The following is a 7,419-nucleotide window of genomic DNA, read 5'->3' on the forward strand; positions in this document are numbered from 1 at the left end:
AAATACCCAGTATCATTATAAAATAATTCTATACTAAACCTTTATACTCAAATACTCTAGGTTCACAGCATTACCCAAAAACACTATTTACCATAAGCGGCCTTTGAGATTCTGCAATGGGTCCTCAAACATTATCAATAACACTACTCCAAACGGCCATGTCTACCTTGAGATTCTTCTTACTCAAAAACCTAACTGGCATTTCTGTATGTTTTACAATATAGATGTTTTATAGGTGAAAAAAGTAAGTGTAAGTCCACCCTTTAGTAAGCAAGTAAGTTGGTGCTAGTGTGTGATAGTGAACAGTTCATATGCAGAAAGAAATATTAACTCTTGAAATCATTTCTCTTAAAACATTTACTATGATCATTCTTTTCGAAAGCACATTCATTTCATACATATTAGCTTTTATTTAAACATTTGTTTCTATCCTTACTTTGTTTGCCGTTACTTGCCCCATCTACAAAGTAATATTAGACCCTTGTTTTACTTGCAACAACTTGTGCCATTTACAAAGCAAGACTAGGCTTACAGGCTACCATATACACATCTCTAGCGATTTGCTTAACCCCCAGAGTAAGGTTGTGCTTGTCCTATACATCACCTTTCGGTAAGGACCGGTCCATTCAACCACTCTCTGCGGAACCCTTTTTTGGCCAAGCTCCTTTTACTTATGGCTAACTGCTTGTAAGGCCACACCCAACTAATGGCGTGTTGCACTACCTCCACAATTATTAAATCACACACACATGGCATCGGTGTCACCATTCAGTATTCCATTTCACATTTCATTTCTTTTCCGTAACATTTTACACAACCATATAAGCATTTTATTTCGTTTGTGCATAATAAAACAATCTTTAAAATATTTCACGCATTATTTGAAACACCATATATAAAAGTAATTTACGTCACACATTTCATGCATAATAATATTTTCATACTTGTTAAAATGCTGGAAAGGTAATCCTAGGTTTTTCTTTGAAAACAATGTACGTAAAATGTGTTGGATCAATATTTATGAAAATATTAGTACAAAGGTATCTTGTTTACCTTGATTGCTTAATTCCCCTTGGAAATTGTTTCCGGATTCTCCAACACTGAAATCTTCGTAAGGTTCTATTATCAGTCAATGACCTAAATGAAAGTACCTTTAAACCTATACTAGGGGCAAAATGGTCATTTTGTTTGACCATCAAATGTTCAGTTAGTGTTGATCGTTCAACAACCCTATGAACGTTTGGTAGTCTGGCAAAACTTCTATTTCGAATAAAGGTCCTAGCCTAACCCATTCTAATACGATATAGGGTTCTATAATTGCTTCTTAACCTTGTCCTAAGCATAAATCTAACCTTCATACGCATTAAAGTTCGTATATTATCATTAAATCAGTTGAATCTATTGTTTGAATGCTATTGTAATTACTCATATGTCTCATTTTTCTTTTTTCTTTTTTTTGTCTTTTTTCATGCAAAAGCATCTGTTTTCTATGTTGTGCGAGTTTTGAGTTTTCCATTTTTTTTCTATTGCCAAATTTTGCAGGAAAAAAAATTAAGCCATATTTTTTTTTTATAGAATATCATTTACTTCATCAAACTCAAGTAAAACATATAATATTATTTATTACTTAAGAGAATAATCAAATAATGCAATGGTGAAGAGTATAAGTATATAACAATTCAATTTATGAGTTACAATATTGATGTAGCAAGAAATATATATTGGGAACATACCTCCATGTGTATTGCAACTTACTTTAATTTGAAGAAGGAGAATGGGATTAGCTTCACGTGTTTTGCAAACTATTTTGAAAGAGAATTGGAGAGATCACCTGTATTCAATACTTTTAAACATTAGTTCAAAAGTCATTGTAGATTTGACCAAAAATGAAGATCAGGAGAAGGAAAAAATAACACTAAAGTGAAAATTTGAAAATGAATGCTACAAATCAAAGTAACAGAACTTAAACTAAGAATATAGTAACATTTTTTTGCTATTTAATTCCAGAAAGATATATTTTGCAAACATATTAACCATTTATTGTAATCCCAAAAAATCTTTCTTCCTCTGTTTTCCTTTTCTCTCTCTAAAGCACGTTCTCTCTCTCTCTCTCTATTTTTAAACTTTTTTTTTTAATATAAAAAAATAAAACGCAGTCCATTCTTAATGCTTCCACAATATTCGCGATTCTTCTTTTGCCAAGAAGTCAAGAAAAAAAAAATACAAAAAGCAAAGATAAAGAAAGAAATCGAACGTCTCGATTCTTCTTTTGCCAAGAATTCAAACAAAATAATAATAAAAAAAAATACAAAAGCAAAGACGAAGAAATAAATAGAACGTACGAGAGAAAGAAGAGGCATCTGGATGCTCACCAGTGTTCGAAGAAGTGTCCGAACACTTCAAGAGACACCAATCACAGAGAGCACATGTTTGCACAGATGTCCGGACAGCCTAGCGAACACCAACTCCCAACAGCACTTGTTCGCACAGGTGTCTGAACAGCAAACTGGTGGCTACGAACAGTGAAGACAGCATGCAACCGTTCGGACACTAGGGCTACGTCGTTCGGACGTACTACTAAAGACTTTTGAAGAAAAGCGTGTTATTTGAAGTTGGTTGTTGCTTGACGTCACCTAGTGAAATCCGTATCAGTGTTGATTTAGGGTTTCTGAAGTCTATTTAAAGGGGCGTCTAGGCTATTGTTTTGTAAGGAGTATTATATAAGCTCCATTGTGCTAATAGATGGTGTTTAGGCAGAGATTGTGAGATTAGCTAGCCCTCTTAGAGTTTTTATTTGTGTGATTTGATCAATTCATTGAAGTCTAGTTTAGGGAGGAGCCTTAAGCTAAAGAAGTCCATTGAAGACCCCTTCAAACAGGAGGTCTGGTTGGTAAGTGTTCACGTATAGGTACGTGTCAGAGTTAGAGGTACCACTACTGCATTGGGTTATGTGAGTACTACTGCCCTAGAGTGGTTTTTCTCTTTGTTGGTAAAGTGTTTCTACTTCGTCAACAAAATATTTGTCTTCTTTAAATTCCGCATTTAAATATTTTGTTGCACTATTGATCACATACACATAGGAGTCACACATTGTTATTTTTCACTTATGAACTGACACATTTTTGTGTTATGCTATGCATTAGGTTGCCATTGTGGGTTCATTTGCTGCTACAACATGAGGGACAATAGTAGGAAATTACAAGGGTGCTACCAATAAAACATAAGGAACAAAAAAGACATTTGCAACACCATTTAAGGGTGGGGTTGCATTAAAGACACAATAGTCAGATCATTTGATGGGTCAAGTGAAGAGCTCTCAAAACCTGGGTCAGATAGTTATTGACCTAACTTTTGTGAGTTGCCCTCCTCCTAGACATAAAGGTAGTGCACCCGGTGGTGATGGAGTGCAAACTAGATCTAGACGTGGAGGTGGAGTTATTGCTAAAAATTTTGCACCAAGTGGTGTTGGATCTAGTTGTCATGCATCTTCATTGGGGGCTGCTACCAAAGGCAAATGTATTGTACCCAGTGTGGAGAAAGTAATTGAACCGATGGAATCCAATTACGTCTTACTTGGCTAGGGTTGTTAGGGTGTTCTGTGATGAATACTTTTGAGACGTTGATTATGCTTGCGGGTGGTCAATCCACCCCCAAACACTTAGGTGGTTCGGCGATCACTTTTTTTTTTTTTGTATTTTTATTTAATTCTTAATTCTTAATTTAAAACTTTTTTATTTAATTTTTTTTATTTGAGAGTATTTTTGTCCTTTAACGTCTAAACAACGCATATTTTGTCTAGTTTAATGATATTCTCTAGCAGAGGGGCTTTTTGTAACAAAAATGATAGTTCGAGTGTGATAGGTGCCATTTATGGGGGCAACTTGTAAATGAGTGTCAGTTAATGAGAAAAATATAATTAACCCATAAAAATAACATCTATGTCAGACTGAAAGTGCATGTTAGATATTGAACAATGCGTTCTTAATTCTATGGGAGCGGAGAAGTAATGAGACAACCGTCCAGTCCTCTAGGGTTTGGGAAGCCTAAGTCAATCTAGAGATATTGGTTACAATCTCCTTCTGGTTTGCCGGGAGAGGAGTTTTCTGTCCCATCCCTCTCTTATAATTTTCAATTGCGGAGGTAGCAAATATTGAAAATATGGCAGAGGAGTGTGGGGATTCTTATGACTGTTCTCCCTTAACAAAGGGAGAGTAGCAAACAATCAACATTGGGGAAGAGGAAACTGAAGTTCTACGAGGGAAGGGAACAAAGTGTCTCGTTGGTAGGCTTGGAAATCCAAAAAAACTCAACAAGGAGGCATTCAAAGCACTCCTTTTGCGTCTTTGGAGGACGATTGGGAGAGTTTTCTTTAAGGAGATCCAAGACAACCTTTGGCTCTTTGAGTTCGATGAAGAAAGCAACAAAAAAGGTGCTCTGGATGGGCGTCCTTGGTGCTACGAACGTACCCTACTTATTTTGAACGAGTTTGATGGAAGAACTCCCCCATCTCAGATGGAATTCATCTCTTCTCCGATTTGGGTTCAGATTCACGATATGCCTTTAGGTTGCATGAATCGCAGAGTGCGAATGAAGATCGGAGGGTCTATGGGATTGGTGGAGTCTGTTGCCATTGCAGAAGATGATGTGGGGTGGGGTAGATGCCTACGGGTCAGAGTGTCCATAAATCTCTACCAACCCCTTGATCGGGGGAGAGCTTTAAATTTGTCTAGAAAATCCTGTTGAGTGCCATTCAAATATGAAAAGCTCCCTGGGTTTTGTTTTAAGTGTGGTCGAATTCTCCATGATCAAAAAGGCTGCCCTGTTCAAAGTGTTCCATAACAAAACCATGCGAAGGGAAAGCCGGCTTGGGGCTCGTGGCTCCAAGCGAAGGAGTCATCTCGTGGAGCGGGTCCTCCTAAGGATCATAGGGAGGAGGGATCCCCTCCACCGGTGTCTCCGGTGGCGAGAGGAGCAGCAAAAACTAGGGCAAATACACAAAAGGAAAGGAGTCAAAATTGGGATTATGGGCATGTAACGGCTAGCTCAGGAATAGATTTTGGGGATTTGAAAGCCAATAAAAAATACTCCCATTAATTTGAAATGGTTCAGGAAAGGAAAGGGGAGCTGGAGGAGCATTTCCAAAATGGGAGGGATGGAAAAAATAAAGGTAACCGAAAGAGGAAGATTACGGGGGAAGTTGGAATTTCGGAGGGCTTAAATAAGGAGTTTCCAAAATGTGGTTATATGGCGCCAACACAACTTACAAAAGATCTTCCAGGTAAAAAGCCCAATGATGAAGGGGCCCAATATGATCTAACTCGGAAAGAAGAAGGCCAAACCCAACGGCAAGTGGAGACCTCAAAAAAGCCTAAAATTGAGGAAGCCCATGTCTCAAAGAGTTCTTTCAATTCCAAGATATCAGTTTCTCCTCCGACGACACATGACACTTGTGGTAGTCAAACACGTTCAACAAGAGATAATGTAAGTATTCTCCCAGCTCTGTCTTCCATAGTGGTGTCGCTCAAAAGGGAGGGGTGAAGTAATGGAAAAGATCGGCGAGAGGAAATTTATGTGAACGCCAGGTGGGGGGATCCCACAAAAATGCACAGAGATCACTGGAGGTTCCTAAGGAGAATCGGTTGGTTGCCAATTTTGAAAAGTATGGAACGATTTCCTCTACGAGTAACAAGGATTCGGCGGAGGCTATTGAACAGCCCCGCCGCTCATTATGAGTCTCCTGTGCTGGAACTGTCGGGGGGTTGGGCGTCTCCGAACAGTTCGGGAGATTCACCGGTTGGTGAAGACAAAAAAGCCCCGTTTTCTGTTTCTCATCGAAACGAAAGCGAAGATTGGTAAATTAGAACGATTACGATGTTCTCTGGGTTCGAGGGTCTGTTCCACGTGGACCCAATTGGGCGAAGTGGGGGTTTGGCCTTCTTATGGAATAACAATAAAGAAGTGGAAATTGTGAGTTATTCACAACGACATGTCTCTGCCCTGATTACTCTTATGAATGAGGACCAATCTTGGACCTTTACTGGCTTCTATGGTCACCCTGACCGGGCCTTACGTGAGGAGTCTTGGAAGCTACTCATCCATCTGAGGAATCACAGCTCTTCGGCCTGGATGTGCATAGGGGACTTCAATGAGACAGTGAACCACCAGGAGAAGGTCGGCGGTGCAGTCCGTAATGAAGCTTAGATGGAAAAATTTTGGGATACCCTGATTGGGTGCAATTTAGGAGACTTGGGTTATCGGGGCTCAAAGTATACATGGAGGAACAAGCGGGATTCGGTATTTGTTAAAGAAAGGCTGGATAGAGCGATTGCTACCCTGGATTGGTGTGCCAAGCTCCCTAATTCGATTGTAGAGGTTCTCCTAGCAACTACATCAGACCATAGTCCTCTTTATGTCCATTTCAATTCCACAATTAGGGTGCCCCCAAAGATATTCAAGTTGGAAGCTAAATGGAATTTAGATGAACAATGTTCTGAAGTGGTCAGGAAGGCTTGGAATCAGATGGATGAGGGTACGTCTATGCTGGGGATGATTGGTAGGAATCTGGATAGATGTAGAAGAAGTCTCAATTCTTGGAGCAACGTTAAATTCAGGGCTGTAGAGAGCAAAATTTCTGATCTGTCAAAGAGGCTTGCTAGTCTTCAAAGAGCTGAGTGTCCTGGTAATTTGGGCGACATCCAGGAAGTGCAAGAGGAGATTAATAAGCTATTGGAAATGGAGGACCTTAAATGGAGACAAAGGGCCAAGAGAAATTGGTTTGCTGGGGGTGATAGAAACACTTAGTTTTTTCATGCTTGGGCAAACCAGAGACGAAGAACGAATTTCATCGGCTCCATTATTGATGTGGCAGGTAAAAAATGGAATACAACTGAGGAGGTTGGGGCGGCTTTTACAGGCTATTTTCAGGAGCTGTATACCACTGATGGAGTTGAAGGGGTGGCTGATCGTACTGAAGCAGTGACAGCCCGTGTGCCCCCTGCTCAGAATGACATGCTATCTGCAATGTTCTTAGCGGATGAAATTGACCAATCTTTGGCCCAAATGCATCCCCTGAAGTCTCCAGGCCCTGATGGTTTAAGGGTGTGCTTTTTTCAACATCACTGGGAGACGATTGGTCCTAAGGTGAAGGGAGCAATTCTGGATTTTTTAAATGGTGGGTCTTTTGATCCAAGTATTAACAAGACATTTATAGCTCTGATCCCTAAGTCTCCTGAGGCTTCTTCAGTTGGTGAATATGGGCCTATAAGCTTATGCAATGTGGTGTATAAGTTAATTGCTAAAGTGCTAGCTAATAGGCTTAAGAGGGTGTTGTCGTCAATATAATCCCATAATCAAAGTGCATTTGTCCCCGGTCGTCTTATCACGAACAATGTGTTGGTTGCTTATGAAACTCTTCACTCT

This window comes from Alnus glutinosa, chromosome 14, assembly GCF_958979055.1.
Source record: "Alnus glutinosa chromosome 14, dhAlnGlut1.1, whole genome shotgun sequence".
NCBI classification, from domain to species: domain Eukaryota; kingdom Viridiplantae; phylum Streptophyta; class Magnoliopsida; order Fagales; family Betulaceae; genus Alnus; species Alnus glutinosa.